The following is a 23,929-nucleotide window of genomic DNA, read 5'->3' on the forward strand; positions in this document are numbered from 1 at the left end:
GTACTGGAGGTGATAACTTCTTCAGGTTTTTAAAACCTAAGAAATAAAGATGCAGCTGGTGTGGACAGGTGTCCCAGTGTGTTAGGTCTGAGTGAGGTTCAGAACAGAAACAATCTGTGTGTTGGAGAGTCAGGAAAAAAAAATAGTTGAAAAATCACTGCTTGCTATATTGGACATCTGCATCTTTCCTAGAACAGAACATTCCTGTCATCCCCCTTTTAGATGTCTCTGTGAGACCAGGATTTACACTGACTTTTGCATGTGGACAGACAATTGGTTCAACATTTTCTGGTTCTTGGGTGACACAATATCTTTGCTAGGCTATAGAATTAAGCTTTTTATTGCTTATAGCTCAGCCAGTGCTGCAGACCTTCACAGCAGCGTCTGTCTGCAAGGCAGGGAGTTTGTCATCATCTTTTTAGGAGCTACGCTTAATTCATACTTTAGGGAGTGGGATTCCTTGGAACATATATAAGTCTGAGTTAGTCTTCTGAGGTCCCTGACAGTCACGAAGAGGAATCAGCACTTCATCTACAGGATGGGATTTATCTCATTATAATGTAGGTCTAAAGGCATGGTTGTCGTGGTCTAGTAGTGCCTGGCAGAACAAAGACTTGAAATCTTCCTCCTGTGTCCTAGGTGACTGCTCTGAACACTGGACTAGCAGTCTCATAAGAGAAAATGGATATTAATATTTGTGAAACTCTCTTTTATGTTGTTCTAGCTCTTTTTTGAATGTTCTGACTGAGGACTTTTCCTTTGTACTCATCTCTTGAACTATATAGTTTTGTCTTAATTTATAGCCACCAGCTCCGCTGGATTCACTGTAAGATATATAGCTACCAGTTTATAAATATATTAATTAGGAAATGAAATGAATATGTAGATCTGAAGCCTTGTTGACCTGAAAAACTCTCCTGAGGCCCCAGAATAACAGAGACAGCATTCATCAAGTGAAGCATTGAGCATATGCTAGGTCTTGTGCTAATACTCACGAACTTTTGCATAAACATAAGCTGGATTCCCTGTTCTTTATCTGTGAACTGTGTATTCCTTTTTAGTTGTGTATGCTTCCCCTTGAATAGTGTAAAATAGGAAAATGCAGAAGAGAGGGCAACAACATGTAAAATAGTGTATTCAAACATGGATTCCGGCTGAGCTGTGGAGAGTTTTCTTCAGTAGATTAGTACCTGCAATGCTGCCATTCTGCTGGGAAATCATGTAAGCACGTGTTTCCCTTAGAGGGCTTCTGGCCTCTTTTGCGTTCTTAATTTCTGTGTCCTAAGTAAGGTGATATTAAAACAAATCCTTGTTGGTATGCTTCCTTGGGAGCTTTACAGGGTGTAAAAGAGGGAAGTAGTTTTTGCTTCTCCTAAATTAAAAGTAATTGCTAAGTTCCTGCGTGTCTCCAGAAGATAACGTCTGCTAAGAATGAGCACCACTCTTTGCAGTGGCAAATGGGATGCTGTGAGAGAATAATGTTATTGTCAACACACATCTTTCAGTTTAATAAACCATTTTGAGAAGAAGGCTCTCCCTCAGATTAATAATAGTCCTGAATAAAGGATTCTAAACTCTAGCATGAAAATAAACACTCCTTATGTATTTTGGAAAAAACCTACTTGCTTCTGCAGTGCTGGGGTACGTTGTAAATTAAGCCTTTAATAGACAAATGGGGTATGAATATGACAATTGCCTTAACAATATTATTACAATTAATATCTTCTTTTGTGGATAAATCTGATCCTTTTTGAATGTAAAAACATTCATATTTTATTTCCTAGACTAGTTCTTCCCTCAGAAGAGGTTGTCTTGTCTGTAAGATTTATTTGAAATGTCACAGTATAAGTCCTACTATGAATTACCACTTTTGAGCTCCCAGTTGAACAGAGGTCATAGTAATATATTATTTTGTGCATCTCAGCTACACACCGTGGAATCTTAACATCGGGGCTCCTTCCTCCTCCAGAAAGTTTGGTTTGGGACTGATTACCAAGGCAGTGTTGTACACTATGTCTGAATGTGCTTGCCAATCTCCTCCTTAACTATCAGTGGAAGGAACTGCATTTCCATCTGTGTGCTTCACATTGGGCTGCCTATGCACTGGGGTCTCCCTCCATTCTGTCTCTTGGCAGAGTGTTTATACTGCTCCCACAGTCAATGTGCTCAATGTGTTTTCCTTGGCAGTAAAGCCATTACATCCACAGCCGTTGCAAACCTGACAGCCATCCATCGACACCTAAAGAGAATAAACCATCAGTCACAGACCTCAGGTCCTGGGAGCTGTACTCTGCCTTGTGCCTGTGAAGCCATGGGATCCTTGGTGGTTTTGGACTGCTACAGCTAAACTTTGTGTTATCTGTTCATGACCACACCATTAAAAAAAATCAACTTCTAATTTATTGCTTAATTTATGAGCCCACCTGATAGACCTATGACACAAGTTGAACTCATGTTCAATGATTAATGTGAAATAAAAGGTAGTGTTACATGGCCCAGTTAGATTAGATGCTTTTAATCTAAGAGCCACAGCTGTTGAGTTTTGTGTCCTCATTAAAGACTACCTGTGCTGCTGTAGGTTTTCAGGCTAAAAGAAAATCATATTATAGCAAAATATATAGCCAGAGCTTATATAACTCAAGAGGATAATAGACAAACATCCATAAACACAACCAGAACTGTATAGGAAGATATACTTAGACATATATGATTTTTTACCACATAAAATATTATGGAGATTTTTCAGTCTTAACAAGGCATTAGATATCCAGATTTCATTGCCTTTTTATTTTAGCTGGTGGCTCCTCTTGTGTCTTTATCCCTTAAATTATTAAATTTGAATATATATGCCATGCATAATCATATAGGGCCAAAGATGAGGACGCTTTCTTTGTGATTTTTGAATCTTGTTTTTATCTAGTGCAAATTGCCGATTGATATATTTGCTCATGGGACAGTATAGATAAAACTAGCTGAAGAACCTCAAGGTGTTTTAATGGGGACCTGGTAACATTCTCCTTTGTAAACATGGCAAACAATAGGACTGTTGAAAAGACTTTTCATCACCCCAGGCATAGGGAAGGGACTGTAGAGTTGGCTGCTATGCCACAAGGACAGCGTAATCCTCAGTCACGTGTTGGGCTTAATGGGAATTAACAGATTCCAGAGATCTTAAAAAATTGTTCCCATTAGGAAGTACACTTTTCTTCTCTCCCATTCTGTATGACAAGATCAATATCTCATCAGGGAAACCTTTGATACAGAATATTTTCAATGAGCACATGATAAATAATATTCTCTTGGCTGCACTTGGGCTATAGGAAGAAGAGTTTTCCTGGTATAATGAGTGATAAGTAGAACAAAGATCATTTGGGAATAGAACGTAGCTATTTGATCCATTTGATAATTTCCATCTGGATGGCATTTGCTTCCCTCAGTAAACGGAACAGCAACTGCCTATTTCTAGGCAATCTGTTCATTTTCCTTCACAGGAAAGGAGGGTTTAGCTGTTCCTTCCATATGGGCATACATTATTACATCTAACAAATATGTTGTTCATCTTTCATTTGATTCAGACCCTGTAAACAGTCTTCAATTCTGAGTGAGTTGGGATGGGGATTGAATATCCTCTTTCCACACATACACACCCTCCTCCCCACTTTCTCTAGAAATCAATAAGGGAGGGGAAAGATCTCCATTATTCTGTACAGGCAGGTGCTGGTATATTTACTAAAACGAAAGAAACTTTGAGGGAGCAGAAAGCAAGTTGATGATGGGCCCAATGATGCTGGAGGAATACCGGTTTGCAAATGTAGCTCCATGTTGTCATAGAATCAGAATCATGTGATCTCTGTCATAAATTAAGCAAACTTTATCTCAGGATTTCAGGATTCCCCCTCCTTTAGTAAGATATTCTAAAAGATAAGAGAGTTGTTATAGTCATAATCTTGCAATGACTAACCAAAAAGAAACAACTACAATGAGGTGACACTGGTTAATGCTGCATTTTTGCCACTGCCCTGGGAGTACTGGATCTGGTGCATTTTTAGCAGTTTTTCTTATTTGTTGTCTTTTGTCTGAGGCTGCATGGACCTTTTGATTAGCTTTCAAGAAGACTCGTGTATCAGAGGGGATACACCTCTTTGTCAAGCCCATGTGATATAGTTCTGCAGAAATTGACTGTTGTGTGATTGAATGGAGCCAAGGAAAAGGTAAAAAATTAAGAAAATTAATAAAAGGCTGTAATTCAGTGCCTGATGTTTTAAGGCCTCATCTCCTTCATCATCTTCTCACTAGGGGCCCCTAAATGCTGCTTATTCTCCCAAGTTGGTTTGGTGTGACTTGCTGGGCTCTTTAAGCAGTGAGTTTGCGTTTTGCTTTACTATGCGTGGCATCCCCCGTGGCTGCTGCTGTCGTAGATGTGTTGCGGCAGCCTGACTAGGAAGTTCATCCACAGAACAGTTCAGAGTTAAAACAGCCTTTTTTTTTTTTGTTGTCACTGATAATTATTTGCTCTATCACCAAAAGTTGCCACCCCTACATCAGATTTGTGAGAGCATGGATGGCTTCCAAACGTGCTAATTCAAAATCAGAGCTCTGCTCTTAGCAGCAATTGCTCCTTAGCATTTTGCTCCTGAAATTGTTATTAATTTTAATATTTATCCAACAGGTGTGAATTGATACCTCTAGCTTGCAAATACTTGTGTGATCTAAAGAAGTCTGTGTAGGATGATTACACTTCAATTTCAGTGAATACTTACATAAATTCAGTTAGTGCCTGGTTCTCGGGAGATTTCAGTGTATTGACAATCACATATACAATCACATATTCATCAATGAATACGAATTTTGGGTTTCAATGCCTAATTTTTTTCCATTGTCCTTGCTACTTGTTGGTAATGCTCAGACTGGACACAAGTAAGCTGAGAGGAAGCAAGCTCTGACTGCTTACGCGGTGGGTTTCAAGTAAGTTCAGGCCATAACACTCCTATTTGGGATGTATAATTCAAAAGACAAGCACAATTCCTGACTTCCGAAAATACTTTTTTTTGTTGTTCTGACCTTTAACAATCTGCACTAGTAAACAGAGCCATGTCATAGGCAGCTGGTAGGAGGGCTCTCAGCTCTTTCACAGACTGCATCTGATATGGCACATGTGGGGAGCGGGGGCGCATCCCGGCAGACCTCACCTGCTGGTTCGCCAAAGATGAGATTTTCCTAGTACAGTGAAACCAGATCTTCTATCTGCTGAGAAGTTTTGAACTTTCTTATGAGTAGAAATAAAGTATTTAACCTTAGTTCCAGGCTGGCTTGTCTGTCCGTCTCCTTCAGGAGTGCTCCTAAAGTCTTGCGGTGACAGGAGGTGATGGAAAAGAGTCTGCTCAGGTTTCTGGTGATGTGGGGGGGTCTCGTTTTTCAAGTAGTCCACAAGATACACTGAAAGTACCAAGGATTTCATCCTAATGGGCTGGGTTGCTAGAAGTCTTTCTTTCGTACTCATTTTAAAGGAGGTGAGGAGAGAGAGGAAAAAGATATAACAAAACACCTGTCCAGGTGTAGAAGCAGACATTTCTTGGTGGAAGAGGAAATGAAGTTGGGCTGGGGGGGAAGGACAAGAAGGAAAACAGGCAAACGTGTCGGGCAGGACAAGCATTTGATACTGAATCCTTATTTCTCAATTCTGTTTACTATGTTTTAGAAATCTGTATATAATCTTAATTCTTAGCATGTATTTAATTATCAGTAAAGCTTAACTGAAACCAGAAATATTAAGATTTATGGTGAGGATATGAGCAGCTTTGTCCAGTGATAGAGGACTTCTTGTGCTGCTAAATGATCCACATCAGAAACAAATAATCTAAGTACTGTCAGTTGCTTGTCTTTCTCCAGGTTGGTGTTTCTTTGGAGCATTTTTAGCTTGTTGAAGGAGCAAAGCACTGTAACACCAAAAATATTCCAGATTGCCTTATGTGTGTATCGCTCTTGCAGTGATTATGAAGGGAGAAAAATATAGCCTTAATTAAATTTCTTGTGGGTGCATTTTGAGAAGAAAATGTCATATGATGTGTTAGGCTATTCTTTAAAATAGGAAGAAAAGGAGGATGTGTAGAGTCTCCTGTTCTCCCGAGTTTCAAGAACTCATGACTAAGCCAGTTAATGCATGCATTTTTCATGTGAAATTCAGTCTCAACATGATTTAGGCCTTTGTCCCTCCACAACACACAGCCAGGAAATCTTCAGGTGTTTTGATGCAGATGTGGTAAATAAAATAGAATGTACAGTGTACCAAGGGCTGGAGAAGCACTTGTGTCCAGCTCTGTGGAGCCCCGGTGCTGAAAGACATCTCAGGGAGGGGAGAGGGAATGGTTCAAAATGCAGAAACAGCTGTTGTCTAGGCACGAATTCCTGTTCATTTTGTTTACTCACCTGGCTGTTGAGGAAACCCCATGACAACATACGTTTTCAGATGACAGCCTTTTCATAAGGCTAGCTGTGACAAAGACAATACCTTGTTTCCCATGGAGAGAGCTGATGTTGCTCTTCTGTCAGTTCAGCTGCAGTTGTGGAATTTCTGTTTCTCTTCCTCTGAAAGCAGCTTTAAATGAGAGAGAAGTTTTATCTGGTTAGCTAACACAAATTAAATAGCCAGCTGAGTTTTGCTTCCTTTGCCAGAGCCCTTACAGCTTTCTTTGTGCTCTTTAAGATGTTATCCAGACAGGTCATGGCTTCTGCAGTCCTGGTGATGTGTCACTGATGGATCTGGCTAGTATCTACACCCTGAATGAGTTACTAAAGTGGGCAGCATAATTAAGAATTTATTTTAGCACTGTAGTCTTTTTCAGACTGTTTTGTTATGAAACAACGGCGGCCATGTACTGACACGGTGGTGTGGACATTCTTTGAGCAATTAAGTTACAGCATTCAAATTATCGATGCAGTTATATTAATCATTATTTTCCTATAAAATTGCTTTATTCTTACTTGCAAAGTTACATTCTCATGTATTTTGCAGGCATATACTAGAATACAACTACTGAAGGCAAATAATAGCCAAATTGTTATGTTGGTTGTTTCTCGTGCTTAGAGAATGGAAGCTTGTTTGTGGTAGAAATATACTTGCGGATAGAAAAGGAAGATCCATTAAAAAATGAGCCAGCAGCTGAAAGCAGATATCTTGGGGAAGAGAAGAGGGCAGACTGATACTCTCCAGGGTTTTAATCAATTGTGGCTCAAGGACTTCCTGAAGCAGAGCTCATTCCTTTTCATTCAGCAAACATTCATTAATTTTTCTTCTGTGCAATTGTCAAGTCTCTCTTCAAACCTGCAGAAACTTTTCGTATGTGCAGTATACCAAGGGAAGGATATCCACCACTTAATTACACATTAAGAACCATTTTGTTACAAACCTTTTACCAATTAATGCACCCTTTATTCTTGTCATTTCTAGTTTTGCTTTCCACTTAGGTGTACTTTTACCCAAGAAACAGTCTTCACTGTAAAGCGTAAGGTTTGCACTAGAAAAGTGTAAAGTGTAAGGCTTACACCTATCAAATAACAGCTTTGTTTATTTTTAGCTTTTGGACTCAAATGTCCAAAGCCATTTCAGGCCATATCAAACATTTTTGGAAAGTTTTTCTTTATTTTTAATTTATTTTCTGTTTTTTAAAGTAAGAGAAAGTACTCACTGGGCCAATTGCAGAGCACAACCAAAGCTTTTGGAGGTATAACAAGCTATATTCCCTATCAGAGCCTGGACGATAAATTAGGCAATGATCAATAGTGGGACGGTGGACTAAGCTAGGAAATGAGGGCATACCATTTCTTTTCTATTCCTTATTAAGTGCTTGCTTCTGAAATATTTGACATTTCTCATATCTCTGTTTCCTCTGTACATCTTCAGATTATTTTGCACTATGGAAACACTCAGCTTCACAAATTATTGTCTCAGGTTGCTATAAGCCAGGGCAAAGAATAGGAAAACCAGAATGAATGTCTCTTCCCGTCAACTCTCCAAAGCCGTCCATGCACAATTAACACCTTTGTCACTCCTCTTCTTTTTCTTCAGTTGCTACCAGCTCTGAAAGAACTTTTAAAGCCCAAGTCTTTTTTTTCTTTAGCACACGTTTCTACCCAAAAATATCCAACTACTCATTCTGTTGTTGAATATTAAGAAAGACAGTCGGACTTTTCTGGTTGAAATGTTATTTTTCTAAGATTACTGCCTTGAGATTTCAGCAGCTATTTTTTCACATATTGTCTTTTTTTCCATGCTAGACTATTACTCTTGATTCTTTTCATTTACTCTTTTATCTGTTATAGGAAAGCTCCATTTTGTTACAGCAATTTCACTACCACATGTGAACAAAATTTTAATGAAAATGTTGTTGGACTGCACAGCTAATGCAGAAGAGAGTGACTGATACGAGTATCTGTTAATGTTTTTTAAATCTCCAAGATATCGAGTTAATAGAGAAATGCACGGTATTGCTAAGGAAGTGTTGATACTAGAAAGCTATGTCACTGTTGAACTAAAGCATTTAAAGCATGTGCTAAAATTGCATTGTAACGTGAATGCTATGTTAACCCCTGGCCAATAATTGACTTAACATACAAACTCAAATGAGATACTATACTGAACTGGGGACACTGTTAAACTGACTTTCCTCACTAAAAAAGATAAAAGCTCCAGAGCCTGCATTTACACTATGTCAGTGATTTGAAAAGCTAATGAAAACAGTATTTTTGCTGTATGTTTTTTTTATTTTCTCTCTAGGGATGACTGTGCCAGTTGGTTTTGTCTACACCATTAAACAGCAGGGAAAGGCAGTCTGGTGGTTGGTTCAGAGAGATGATAAATTAGGATGTTGGAATATGACTTTCATTGCAGAATACAAGGTAGGTTCAATAAAATAAACATTTAACATTTCATCTCAAAAGTCATTAAATAAGTTCTATTTAATTTTGATGCTGATTTTTTTTTTAAGTTTCATGTAGACAGAGAAAACTGTGTATGCTAATTTTAGGAGTGTTAATTTTCAAATACAGCACATCGATCTTAAAACACTCAATGAAATCAATAGAACCATTTCTGATGACAAATGCAGAGCTGACATTTTTTGGACAATGGTCACCGACATATAATCTATTCTGTTGCCTTACCAGGAAAAAAAAAAACAAAACCAAAACCCCCAAAAAAACCCCAGCAAACAAAATGCATCTTATCAGAATAATTTTTAAATCAACTATTTAAAAGTGGTCTTAACATAATTATTATATTTTTAGCTAAAATATCAAGTTTAATTATATTTCTTATTTACACTAGAAGGCTAAATTTTTGCTCTTCATTTGTTCTGGTTCAATATTTGGACATAGACTGGACTTTGTACACTGTTGCTGAGTCATCCAATCTGTATCATGATTGATCTGTATTACATGAATTATGTAATGCTTGTTCTGATCACATTCATAGAATTGTAGAATAGTTTGAGTTGGAAGGGACCTTAAAGATCATCCACTTCCACCCCACCTGCCATGGGCAGGGGCATCCCGCTAGATCAGGCTGCCCAAGGCCCCAACCAGCCTGGCCTTGGACACTTTCAGGTATTGAACATCCACAACTTCCTTGAGCAATATGTTCCCGTGCCTCACCACCCTCATTCTGATGAATTTCTTCCTAATATCTAATCTAAATCTTCCCTTCACCCCCAATTTAAAGATATCCCCTCATCCTATCACTACATGCCCTTGTAAAATGTCCCTCTCCAGCTTTCTTGGACACCCCCTTCAGGTACTAGAAGGTTGCTATAAGGTCTCCCTGGAGCCTTCTCTTCTCCAGGCTGAACAACTTCAACTCTCTCAACCTGTCCTCATAGCAGAAGAGCTCCATTCTTCTGATCATCTTTGTAGCCCTCCTCTGGACCTGTTCCAACAGTTCCATGTCCTTCTTATGTTGGGGATTCCAGAACTGGACAACATACTGCTGGTGTGGTCTCACAAGAACAAAGCAGAGGGGCAGAAAGTTCAAGATCCCCAAACTCTTAAACCTAGGTCCTCTTTCACCAAGCCTTTAAAATATGGCAGCTTTATCTTTAACTGAGACAGGGAGATTAAGTCTGGTCTAAATCCAAGGACAATGCACTAAGCACTAGATCTTCTTATGTCAGGAAGGGAGAGTAAAGAAACGCAGTTTTAACCTATACAAATAAGTGTATTAAATCTGACTTAATTTTAATGGGAAGTTGATTTATTTGTATTAGATAGATTTAATTGTGGTGAAAGGTGTATCTATTCATCAATAGAGACAATAATGTATATCGATAGAGCTATTGAAAACTCATGTAGGCTTGAAAGAGATATTTTTCTACCAAAATGAGAGTTTGTAGACCATGCTTTCGTCCTTTGATTGCCTGGATGCTTGCATTACTATTAGTGGAGGACACATACTATTGGATTCATTGTAAAAGCCTGGGTACTTGTTTCCTACGGGCTTGTACATCTTCCCCTGTCACAAATCAGTTTCCTCACTTTCACAGCAGGTTTAATGTTTCCTCTGTCTGTCCCATTATGCCCTTTCTGCATTTCACTCCCTCCAAAGACCATACATTACCATTAACCATCTCTCATAGCTCCTCACAACTGGCTGGGCAGGGGATGCTACTTGTGCTCATTTTAACCAGGACATAAGTGCTGAATGGTTCAGGATCACTTGCCCCTTTTTTCCTAAGAGAAAATAAATCCTTTTCCAATCAGATATTAAAAATGTGTTCTATGATCAATATATGAATGTAGTACATTGTCTTCTCTGTATTACTTTGGTATAGACGCAATATTAAAGGTACACAGAGTATTATGCCACTATTATCCCTATTTTGAAATTATGTAGTCTTTGCAATTCTTCCACATCCTCCTATGCACAATTAATTTTAAATATATGACTTTGCTGCCATTTCCTCAACAAACATAATCCCAATGAGTGTGATGTCACTGCTCCTAGTCATCTTGTCTTCTGGATTTATGCTTATTTTACCTGAAATTACTTATGAACATTCAAAAGGGTGCTGTTTCCATCTTCTTATCAAAAGCTCAATCCTGCCTTATTGTAGACACTATTGTAGCCCGTTTTCTTTAGTAAGAATAATTTCCATAATACAATAACTCCCATAACTTGTGGTTTAAGAAAGATCTCGGTATATAAATGCACATTTAGGAACAGCTTTTTTGTGGTGAGTGCTTATACTTTGGTACTCAGGAGATGGTTTTTTGCAAGCAGAAATTGTAGTTTGATGGCTGAAGCCCTTATTCAGCATTACCCTAAGAGCTGAATCTTCAAGGAGACACTCAAAATCCATTGCTTCCTGAAGATTAGGTGACACCTTGCTATGCAAAGCTGAAATTAGATCAAAATGGCCCAAATTGAACTGAATGGACTGATGATGTAGACACTGACTTAAAAGAGAATTTGGATATATCTGTGCTTCCCCAAGCAGAGGGGAGCTGGCAGGAACTTGTGCTACTTCATTAAAGCAAGAAACATTGAGTCAAGTCAGAGGTATTCCTACAGCTTTCTGTAATGCAGGAACAAGCAGACCAAGCTGGCAGCTTCCTATGAAAGCCTGGAAATGCCCCCTTTTTCTTGAAATTAGCATGAGATTTGCCTGAATGCTAAAGATACTTAATTATTTAATGATGCTTAAGTAAGCCAGTTACCTAAATATGCATGTGGGGAGGAGGGGAAGAAGAGCGATGACTATAGGATTTGGCCTAATATAATTAGCCAGGGTTTTATCATTGCCTTTCTGAGGTCATTACTGGGTATGAATCTGAAGATGGGTTTGGAGCCAGATATTAAAAATGTTTACTAGGACAGTTTCTAGTCAGCCATGTGAATACACAGCTGTGCTAGGGCCAGAGAGGCTTTTATGTTGCTTGTTTCTAAGTCTAACAGAAAATCTACTTGCCATTTGAACCCAAATAATCAAATCATGATGAAATGGATGCTACAAAATATACCTCACCCTTTAATACCTCCCTAAGGCTTCATGACTATCAAAAGCAAATATCTATCCTGTATTAAATAATTTAACATGCGCTTTTCACATCATCTTTTTACCTCTTTCTGGTTTTGATGATGTTTATAGCCAGACGGGCAATTGCATAAGTCTGTTATGAGTTTAGCAAGTACCAAGGTAATCCAAGTCTTTGTTGAAAGGCACTATTTATTCTATCAATCTTTAATGTGGAGGAACCACTGAACTGCGTAATTTGGTAGAAATAGCTGTGGTGCTCCCTGAGTACCTCTAATGCTCTCATGCTTTCTTCACTTTTTAGAAGCAGTGTAAGAGAATAAACAGCAAATGCTGTGTTCAAGAAAAAAAAAAAAAAGTGTGAAACAAGCTAATGGTGCTTGGTATTGCACACATATTTTCTTGGCAATTTTTCTGTAATTCTCTTGGCGGCTCGGCAGTGTTTCTCAGCCAGTTGGTTGCTCAGGGGCTTTACTAGCACACAAAGCTGTGTTCCCAGGACAAAATATGTGATGTGCTTTCTCAGAAAAACATTAGCTTCTCCTGGGATTTGTGGTTCTACCTCCAGTGAGCCCCTAGTAGACGTCAAGTTAGTCTTCGTAAGCAGTGAGGTGAGACTGGGTCAGTTCATTCTTGGTAGCATTGCTCCTGGTTTGCATTCTCCGTGCTCATTGTTGGTTCTGAATGCTGAGGCAGCTTCTGAGTCTGTTGTGGCATCTGTTTAATGGCCTCATTTGTGGTTATTACTGTAAGTACACCCAGATTAGGTTTATTCCTTTGAGCTACTTAGAGTTCACCCTGAATATTATTCAAAACAAATTCTGTGAAATTGTCATCCATAATGCTTTGCCTATATGTCCTTTTTCCTAGATGTCTTAGTTGCCTGCCATTTGATTCAGTCTGTGATCTAAAAAAGCATTAGCTCATTTGATCTTTTGTTTCTCATGTCATTGCTCTGCATCTGCTCTTAGAAATTCAGTAGTGTGCCTTCTCCCACTGCAGTTACTGGTTCCTTTCTCTCTTTTCCTACCTATGCGTCATGTGTATGTGCAGGTGATAGTAGTATGATAAAAGAATAAGGAAAGGCCATAAACCATATGGCCATATGACAAATTAGTTTATCTTGTCCCTTTGGCCTCTCCACCTGATCTCTGCTCCAGAGAGCTCTTCCAGAACTCCACACTACTGAGCAGGAACTGCCATTAAAAAATACAGCAGGCAAGACTTTTTTTTCCTATTTCTTGTGAAATTCTCACAGAAACAAATAGCTCTTTTGTGGATTCTGTGAAGGGGATCAAGGATATGTCAAGGATAATTGCTAAAGTCCAGGATATTAATGTATTGTCTCCCACAGGAAAGGGATTTTCAGTGTTATTTAACACTTTCAATTCCCTATATCACCCACATTGCATAGCACACAAAGTACTGCAATCTCTGCTGCTGCAATGAGGTGAAACTCCTTTCAAGTCAAAGACTTAGTACTAGTTTACTAGCTTGGTCTAGTGTCGTATCAGAAAGTGTTGCCCAGGGAGGCAACTATTGCTAAAGGCTGTAGTAAACTAACTTATTTTGCAATTAATATTTCTTTTCTTTCCAGACTGTCTTAGAAAACTCATGCTCTCTGTGTACATTTCTGTACATTTCTGGCTTGGTTTTGGGGAAGACAAGTGTCCGGTGCAGCTGTAGGAGAGAAGTCCCATGATTTGAAGCTCAGTCTTGATCTGAAAAGCAGAGTCCTGTTGCCAGCTCTTGTAAGGTAGCATTTGTACTCTTCATGTGAAGGTTAATGCCGATGTTTATCCTCAGAAAATCTCTGTGTGAATCCATGGCATTGTCTTTGTTGCAAATACGTCTTTAATTTATATATATATACATGTTCTAATAAGGTGATGCTTTTATGCCAAAGAACCTGAAAAGGGTCAGTATACATTAAGGTAATTTAACTGAAATGCAGAGTGGTTTAGTACTATGAAGCATCTGTTTGTGATTCCTGACTAGGTATCATGTATCTGAGTGAATAGAGTTTCAGTGTCTCATTAAAAGCAAGTTCCAAGTGACAGCAGATGGAGTCAGAGCTAGGATTAATTGTGAGGAAAGTGAGAGCTGAGAATGTTTGCTTTCAGTTTAAGAATCAAACCTGCCCTGGTTAACACTGAAATATTTCAATTTGATACAGATTGATAAGGAGATTACCAGAATGGGACATAAAGAGCAACCTCAGATCACCTGATTAGGACCTGGTGTTATTCACTGTAAGCATGTAGAAATTTTAGTAAGGGCACAATGAAAGAGTACTCACCTATGGCAAGGTTTGCTTTGAGTATTTAAGAAAAGTGACATGTAAAGACTTGTGGGTTTGAAATACAGGGCTTTCAAAATGTGAAGGATCTTCTGAAGCTTAATTAAAAAGTTATGATTTCTCTTACTGAAGAAACTAAGAGGCAGAAATTATGTTTAGTGAAGAGTGGAGAAAAATACTGGCTAGGTAGAGAGTGTCTAAGGTAAAGAGATTTTAGTCAGGTCCTTCCACAGTAATCCAAATGTCTTTGCGAGTCAGGTTCCTGCAGTGCATGAAGGAAAAAGGTAAGAAGATCAGATTTCCTCACCAAGAATGCCTGCTCTGTGAGATGTGACATCTGAGTTTAACTTTGGACTTGGCTAGGAGAAAATTACACATCATTGGCTACCCAGAGATTTCCCCTTGACTGGACCAATTCTGCATTATACATATCCTAGAAGGCAAAGGGAAATAATAAATGCCTGCTATTACATGCCCCTGCATGCACAGGCTGACATCAGTGAGTAATAATAGTGTTTTAAGTGTTTTTCTTCGTTCAGTTTTTGAAATGCTTTGTAGTGCTTTTGAAAAGCCACCAAGCCAGCCCTTGGGAGGAGCTGTGGCAGAACTCTTTATCTTAAAAGAACATATGATACTGTAAATTTATGTTTAAATAGGCATGTAGGTCTAGAGGCGATTTTTTCACTCAGATCAGAGTGTTTAGGCATGAACATGCTTTGTGATGTTCCATTCTTGCTGTTGTTCTGTCTCCAGAGGGGAGAACCTCCAATTTATTACTCCTTGGACAAGCCTCCCATGTTAAGTGTCCTGGCATGGTAAGTGTGCAGAGGAGGGCAGAGGCCATGCTGTGCACTGCCACAGAAATTAAATCAGGCAGCCTGCTGGATTACAAGCACAACACAAATTTATTCTTTTGAAACACAATCTTGTTTGCTTTTGGATTTTTATTTTTCAGTTTTTCCTTTGAAATCAAAATGGGAAAACTGCTAATTTCACACAATTATAGGCAGCATTAGTCTGGAAAAATCTGACCAAACAAAAGGAGATGACCTTGATACAGACAAATAAGAAAAGGATTTCTTCCTTGTTTATCCTATATGCTAGTCAAGACAAGATAGTTTTACCCACCTAAAAGAGAATGCAGTGACTGTTAGGTTTTTATTGCCATGCCACAGATTCTCTTCATGTTTATTAGGTTTATTTTTAATTAATGCTTGTAAAGGTTTAATCAAAACCCTTCAGACAAGATCTATAAAGTCTCGGGTTATACTGAATAGCTTATCCAACAGATGCAGATTCACTATTTCAAAAAAATACTTTATTATATTTTAAGACCTTTTTTTGTAACATAGATGTCATCTCGTCTGCAAAATAAAACTGACAATTGTTTTGACAAATACCATACCACACTGTAGTGAGGAAGTGAATAGAAAAATAATGAGGAAGAAAACTAGTTGTCCTGGGTAAAAACAGGAGTTCTGCAACTGCTGAACCTCAATGCTTCTTTATTTCTTGGCTTTTATAAGAAATTATTGACTCACATTATAACAGAGGCAAATTGATTCAACATATTAATACTCATTGGGAGGGTCTCCAGAGGTAAAGAACTAATGTCCCCATCTGGACACACAAAGGCATGCTTTTGATCATCTTTGCAGGGAAGAGGAAAGATGCAGAGTGAGCAATGAGAGAAAAACACAAGAATGACGTAACACCTCTCTTGGGCTACATGGGACAATCTAGCAGCTTTCTTGAGCTTCATGCTCAGCAAGAGATGGACATTAGCTAAGAAATACATATTTACATTAATTTTAACAGCATAGGTTTGGGTTTTAACTATAGTAGATATAATATTTTTCAGATGGAAATCTAACATTATTTTATGAAGGTGTCTCCTTAAATTGTATATTAATTTCTACAGCACCTTTTGGGCAGTGCACCATATACCAGTGACTGCCTTCTTCCTACATTGGACCTCACTGATTTTCAGAAGGAGTAACACAAGAGTAATGTCTGCAGTAATGAACTTGCAAAGATACGGAGGTAGATGTCTGGCTGGTATAAACCCCTAACTTACACTCGGCTTGGACATGATGGCCTGAGTGTTTAGTCTGCAGTTTCGAAATGGATCTCCTGTTCACCCCTTGTTGCTGTAAGGTAACATAGTGGAGCAGGCAAAATTAATTTCTTCTAAGTTAATCTAAGCAGGAAAATGCTCTCAGCTGCTGATGGCTTTCAATCCATTGGACCAGACTACAGCTATTCCAAAATCAAGCCCTTAAAACTTTTACTATATGGGTATTGGGTCCTTAGGGCCAGCTTTCTGCTCTATCTGCTCCTATTGCACTTCATTACTTACTAAGTTAGACAAAGCCAAAAATATTAATGGGAATGTAACAGTAGGTCAGGCTCTATGACAACAAAGTTGTTTTCAGTGCTCTGTAGCAAAATATTAAAAAAAAGAAGTCTAAATAAAAATATATTCCATTTCTCCTACATGTTTCACAAAATATGAAATGCCTTTAAAAACAGATATTTTCTAAAAAAAAACTCAAAAAACCAAAAAACAGATACAGAGAGTTGCAGCCATATCATCTTTGTTCTTATAATCATACAACGTTTAAAAAGCTGCAGTAACTTGGGACCGAAAGGTTATTTGCTGTTAACAGTGTACTAAACACTTACTTGCATGCTTTTAGTAGCAATAAAATAGCTCCTGTTACAGTCAGTAGTAAAATATAGTTCACTTCAGTTAGGCAGGATCAAAGCTTGAATGACTACAGAAACAATTTCCTTCTTACTTGTGGTGCTTCTTGTAAAACATTCAATTTTTAGCCTTTACATATAAATAGAGCCTCCTGAGAGAGAGCTTTGTTTCGACATGGTGACCATGCTACACTATCTCTGGTTGCAAAACCACTTTAATCTGGAGGTGACAAACAAGAGAGATTAATGGCTTCAATTTAGACACATGCAGACAAGTACCACATTGATTCTTTAACAAAGGCAGAACAGACATGATTGCCTGGGATTCAAGAAAGAAAATGTTACCTTGGTTCATAGGCTTAAAATATATTCTTACTTAGCTTAAAATATTTTTAATATCACTATAGAGATGGGAATACTCTTTATACACTTTAGTGCCATATAAGCAAAACCACTTAAGGGTATGTTTAAGCATATAAAAAAAATTTTGTGAACTTCATTGCAAAAAGACACATAACTAAAGAAATAGATAAACTGAGGGGTTAACCAGATATTTAAACATTGGAGATGTTCTTGCATCCTTGTTCGAACAGGGACACAATTAAGACACAGAGAGGCTGAGTGACTTCCACAATATTTCCCAAGAAGTCTGGAGAGGAGAAATAAGCTGAATCAAATTTTGTTGTGCTTTAGGCACTAGGTTAGACTCAAGAGTGACCTACAAAGTTGCCCTTAAAATGCAGACGATGCCAGCATTGCTATTTGTCAATGCAAATCCTGGTGTGATGGAAAAAAAATCATCGTACCGCTAGGGGACTGTAAACATGTTTTAGGAGAGATATTTTATGCTAGTTTTATCAAAAAAATGACTAAAACTTGTAACACAAAAAGAATTCATAAAAGTTTTAGTTGACACTTTGATACACCTATGGATATTTTTCCTTGTGTTTGCATTGGTTTTAGAGACTACTTGACCCTTTTTCTGCAAAAAGATGAGAGAGCTAGGCTAGAATTCAAAGGAGGGTTGCAGAATGATGTTGATATATTTTAATTGCCAGGCAGTGTGCTGTCCTCTATAATGAGACCTTTTCTTAAGTCAATTAAAATAAAAGGCTTAGAACACAGGAGGGTGCAAAGAGGTGATGAGAAATGATGTACAGTCATATTAACTGTAGAGATGTAATGTTCATTTTCAAAGGCACAAGGGAATGCAGTGGAAATGGGCTGAAAAAAACCCTCTTCTCATCTTTCTGTTGCAGTTGGAGCACAGGAAGATTTTTCCTTGGTGGTTGATATGAGGGTTGCAAAAAGTGGTCTAAGACTTTCTGAAGATTAACTCATGACATGTGAGATGACAACCAAAAAAAGCTAAACACCATTCAGACCTCTGTGTCAATGTGACATACCCGGCACCTTTTAAGAAACAGGCCAATTACATATAGCTGGAAGGCTAAGGAAGGCAAGTTTTAAAAATCTTAGCCAAAAGCCTTAAAATATCAAAGGGAAATAAGCCTAAATGTTACAAGTGTGAAGTTAGGCATATGGTGTGATGGGTTTTGGGTTGATGTCAAGTATGCAAGTTGATTGGGATCAAGTAGAACTCTACCAATACTGGGAAAGCAGGTGGATGGACCAAATTTAACAAATTTGTCACCTCCACAGCTTTAACTAAATATCTTTGAAACTAATGTTTTTGCTGGAAAAGGCTGTGGGCTAATAAAAGCAAATTTTTTACTCGACTTGCAAGGCCCTATTCTTTCTATACTGTCTACAGATTGCAACAGAAGCAATGACAAAAAAAAGTCCAAATGTAGAAGGTACAAAAGCTCTTTGTTAGCTAAATCATCCACAGTAAGATATCAAAGCTAAAAACCAACCAATTAACCAACCAAAAACCAAAAATATCCAACTGTCCATCTGATGACAGAGCTGTTCAGGCCAGAATCCCTTAAGTCACTGTCTGCTTTATGAGACTCCAAGGGCAAATGGCTTCTGCATTTTGTGTCAAGACTGCAGTGATAGAAGTTTCCTGCAGTGGATTTAGTTGATCCCCATCAGTTCCTCCACTGGTATTCATGGGATTTTTTATAGTGTATGGCTTTGAGGCACTGCATTTTGAAGCTCAATTTCCCTCCTTCCTGAAAATAGAGAAGTAATCCTGCTGCCTTTGGGAAAAGGAGTTGGCTCAGAGGAGACTCATAGTAGCATGACATATCTGTATAAAAAAAAATAGAAAGGAACTTGCTGGAGAGAGAACAATGAACATTTATTTACTGTCTCATGGAGAAAGAATTTCATGACTGCAAGGCGGGTTACCAAATTACTTATATACTACTTGAGTCTCACTTGAAGGTCCACTGTTGTGTCTCTTCTGCTTGGATGATTACTTAGAATGAGACTTTCTTGCCTGTCTTGGACCTGAAGCAGTTAAAAGCCAGCTAGAGCTACTTTTGCCTTTCTGATATAAGATTATGTGTGCACACTTAGACAGTTTATGTAGTAGTAATGAAGGAAATGCAGACTGAAACTATGCTTGCTGCCTGACATTCTTACAGTAGCTGAACCTGTATTTTTAATCATGCTCCAGCAAAAGAAAAGAAAAAAGCATTACTTCAGTTCTCCAATATCTCCCTCCACATAAATCTCCTTTATGTCACAGTCCCGGTTGTATGAGCAACTTTCATCCAATTCTGGATTCAGGAGCAATGTCTTTTCTTGTCTGTGAAGAATGGCCAAGCAAGCTTTTATGTATTATTTTGATGTATTATGAACTTTTAGTAGCCTGCTAGCAAGCAAGTCTCTAGCTGAATGAAAGTTAGTGACTTCTTAAAAAAGAACCAGTTGAGTAAAAGAAACTAAAAAGCAAACTGAAGGAGAATGTAATCTCTGGATCTCTGTGCTTAATATTCCATAAGCTGGCTTTGTAGTTCTGAATTTGGTCATTTTAAATATTGTGAAAATGTGTATAATCTGCAAATCTGATTAAGAACTTTAGCTTTTACAAGATGCCAATGAATTGGCCAATCATATTGTAAAATGTACTTTAGTCTTTGGACTTTTTGATGTAGTTTAATTGGGTGCTAAACTGAAAACACAAAATAAACAGTGAGTTTCAATACTTTTAGCTTATTACACTGTATCACATATTCTAGTTTAGCATTTAAAGGTAAATGTATTTTGAAAAGGAGATTAAATGGGATAAATGTAACATCATGAATAGAGTATATATGAATTTCATAGGCCATTAATCTTTAATCTTTAAAGTTTCCTGTTCAAGGCTATAAATACATTAATTCAGCTATCAGTTCTCCTCTGCTAGCTTGATTATGCAAGTCTCACAGAGGTTGCTATAGTAACCTTGCATTACCAATGTAAAGACAGTGAAGGATCCGGCTATCTGGTAAAATAAATTAATTGAGGTGTGCTTGCCACCAGCACCCTGATTAATGTAATGCCTACATCCATTGAATGAGCACTTAGTCATGTGTGGATTAGCCCTTGACTTGTGAAGTAGGAGAAGACTGGCACTCAAAGCCAATTTTGTGTGGAAGAGGTTAGTGATTACAGAGGTGGTAGTCACTGGGAAAGCCCACGCATTATGGTACATGCTCTTCACTTCCTGCAGCCTGCAATCACACAGTCAAACGGCAGTCTGGTATGGATCCTATGTGTGAACTTGCCCTCAGGAGGCAGAAATAGTTTCGGTATTTTGAAAACCAAGAAATGGTGGTTTCTGTGAAGATGAGGCGAATCCATGTTGTTGAAGCACACAGCCTGGTGCTAGTGGGGACTAAGCAACTTTCACTGAAGGAGAAGAGACGAGATTACACAGCAGGTAGTCGTCATTTGTGAGACCTTATTGCTCTGTCCAACTACCTGAAAGGAGGTGGTGGAGAGGAGGGAGCTGGCCTCTTCTCCCAAGTGACAGGGGACAGGACAAGGGGGAATGGCCTCAAGCTCCTCCAGGGGAGGTTCAGGCTGGACATCAGGAAAAAATTTTTCACGGAAAGGGTCATTGGTTACTGGAACAGGCTGCCCAGGGAGGTGGTGAAGTCACCATCCCTGGAAGTGTTTAAGGGATGGGTGGATGAGGTGCTGAGGGATATGATTTAGGGAGTGTTAGGAATGGTTGGACTCGATGGCCCAGTGGGTCCCTTCCAACCTAGTGATTCTATGATTCTATGATTTAATGCTAGTGCTTGTCTGTCATGGGACCTGTCCCTATGATAAAGGAATGAGAAATTATCAGCGGGAAGAAGCAGCAGATTTCTGAATCATATTTTCCCATGAGTTGACTATTTCTGACAGTCACTTCAGGGACTTGAGCCCCATCTGTAGCTTTGTAGTATTTGGTACACAGAGGACCCACGCAAACTCTATAGGGGGAAAATTCCTAACTTGTATGTTTTTCTCTGTAGTGAGGAAGCGTATTGTGGGAGTTGCTGTCTTATACCAGGCCTCTGAGTTCTTGGAAGCTTGTAGGAAGTTTGAGGTTTTTTCCTTAAATTGGTTTTAGTTAAATATGGCCACTGGGTTCAAAAGTAATGCAGGAATGCAGGTACAGAGAGGCACACTAGTGATGAATACTCTGTTTCCATTGGAAACCAAGCCTAAAAATAGTCCTGTAGCCACAGCTCAACTATGCTACCAATTGAAGTTGCTGGCTAAGCCTTTGAAATAACATTCAAGCCTAAACTAGTGAAATAGAAGAAAGATTTAAAGTTGTAGCCTCCCATGAGCCTTGTTCAGCCTTCAGTCCCACAAAGGAAACCTCTCTTTGCTTTAGATGGGTCCCAGCTCTTTTCCTTTTTGTCTAGCTGTGAAAAGCCAAATCAGTTTTGTGACTTGCTTTGTTGAGACTGTCAGCCCACTCCCTGCAAGAGGCTGCTGCCATCCCGACAGCTTTCTGCAGGGGAAAAAGGGAAAGAAAGGTTTTGCATCAGCAATTCCATTCGTATTGCTTTCCTCCCCTCCTTCCCAGCATAAAGGTGGTTTTGTTTGCTCCCCAGAACCAACTAAAAGTTTGGCTATAAAATGAACTCTCCTTTGGAGAAGAGGGAAGGGCTAGAGGATGTGGTGTGCAGCTGTTGGACTCAAACTTCTACCCACTCCGTCCTCCAGGTCACGGGCTGGAGGTGGCTCTTGCATTAGCTGCTGGTTGTGTCTTTCACACAGCTGCAGAGCAGCTAATAAGACAGCATTTGCTGGTTTTTAATCTTTGACAGAACTAGTTTTGTAAATTGGAATTCTCTATCCTAATTTGATGATGTAATTGGATAGGAAAGAACTTGAAAGAAAAGATGGTTCCCCTCATGGCCCATATACCCAAGCTAGTCAGGCACCAAAATCGGATAGGTAATTGAATGCTCAGTTTCGTGCTTAAATCCCTTGAGCAACGATGGAGGAAGCTTGAAGGAATGTGTATATTTTCTTTTGCTTCCTCAAAAGACAGTGGTTTACATATTTTGAAGAAAAGAAAGAAACATAATGCCTCTGTAAGAAATATTAATAAGGTGAGCATACCTGGAAGTTGTCTGGTGTCATTCTTTATGAGGGATGCCCTTTCTAGGGCTCAAGGCTATCGAATTTGCAGGATAATCAGCCACACAACCCTTGGCAGCTTTGTATGTCTAAGCAAAGATGTGGGATGCAGAATGCCTGGGTTGTTAGCTGTGACAACCTCCTTCCAGTTTTTTTGGCTAAAATGACTTGGAGAACTGACCTTTGGTGTCTGGTACTGCAAGTTAAATGCTGGCTTGGTGTTTAAATAGAGAGAAAGCACAGCTTCCTCATAGCTGCCTGCACACAGATGTGAGCCGTGGAAAAAGCAGTGGCTGTAAGGCTGATCCTCACTGGAGGAGAACATCAGTTGAACTGGTTGCATCCCTGTGCTGTTGATGAATCTTCAGAAGATGTCACATGAAGGTCTGGTCATAAAGGAGTGAGGAAGGGTGAATGAAAATAATGGTGAATGAACCATTTTATTTAAAAATTAGATCATGCTTTCAGTGAAGGTCTATTTTTCCCCTATGACCTTGCCAGCATCCCTTAAAATGACTTCTAGGTGTAAGGAAGATTTGAATTGTCTTTTCTGTATCACTAAATAATGATTACCTGGGGAGATACAAAATGTAAATTAGAAATGAATGAGGTATAGCTGGTAATACATTAGATGTGTTACCTCCAACTTGAGGTCTTCAGTCAAAAAAGGTCATCTGTTCTTAAAGAGCACTGCAGCAGATATTTATACTTTAATCTTTCTTCTCTTTTTCTAGCAGAATTTTCTCTTTATAATGATGCTAAACTTTTCTGAGGAATGATGTACCATGAGCACTTCTTAACTTCCTAAATTGTATTATTTTATGATATAAGCTTTATTTCACAAGGTAGAGGAAGCAGGGATCTGCACCTGGATTGGGACAACTCCCAGTACCACTACAAGATGGGGTTGAAGGCATTGAAAACAGTCCTGAGGAGGAGGAGGACTTGGGGGTACTGGTGGATGATACTGGAGGGAGAGGAGTATGACCTGCATCAAACTCCTCTCCAAATATTCACAGTGAGAACAAGCAAACTGGAAGCAGATGGAGAGTTGTGTCTTGTTTCCTGTTTGCTGAACTGAAGTTGTTGTAGCCGGTCTCCTTACAGACCTCTGCGTCTGTCTTCCCATGGAGCAAGAGGGAATATCTGAGGCTTTACATCTCTTGCGACTAGAATGGTTCTTCTAGAGGTTAGTAATATAAAGCATTCACCAATGAAGTACAAAAGCAAGATGGTATTGCTGTTTGATTGAACTCTTCTTTTCTAGTTGTTAATTATACTCCTTCTATGTTTTTTTTATGTTTAAGCTTTATGAATACACTTAACCAAATGTTTGTTGTTACCCGCTGTGATTTTGAAT

The 23,929-nt window shown here is 38.8% G+C and overlaps 1 protein-coding gene across 11 annotated transcripts in view; it reads left to right on the top strand.

Annotated features, from left to right (window-relative positions):
- Window positions 1-23,929, top strand: part of C4H4orf50 (chromosome 4 C4orf50 homolog) — a 78,834-nt gene that overhangs the window by 37,690 nt on the left and 17,215 nt on the right. For 9 of the 11 annotated variants that reach the window (XM_054066445.1, XM_054066448.1, XM_054066449.1 and 6 more), the window contains 2 exons: window positions 8,774-8,895; window positions 13,621-13,779. The gene's annotated coding sequence lies outside the window, so the exon portion shown is untranslated. The remainder of the gene's footprint in view (window positions 1-8,773; window positions 8,896-13,620; window positions 13,780-23,929) is intronic. The other 2 variants (XM_054066446.1, XM_054066447.1) reach the window with 2 other exon arrangements.

Source organism: Cuculus canorus, chromosome 4, assembly GCF_017976375.1.
Source record: "Cuculus canorus isolate bCucCan1 chromosome 4, bCucCan1.pri, whole genome shotgun sequence".
NCBI lineage: Eukaryota > Metazoa > Chordata > Aves > Cuculiformes > Cuculidae > Cuculus > Cuculus canorus.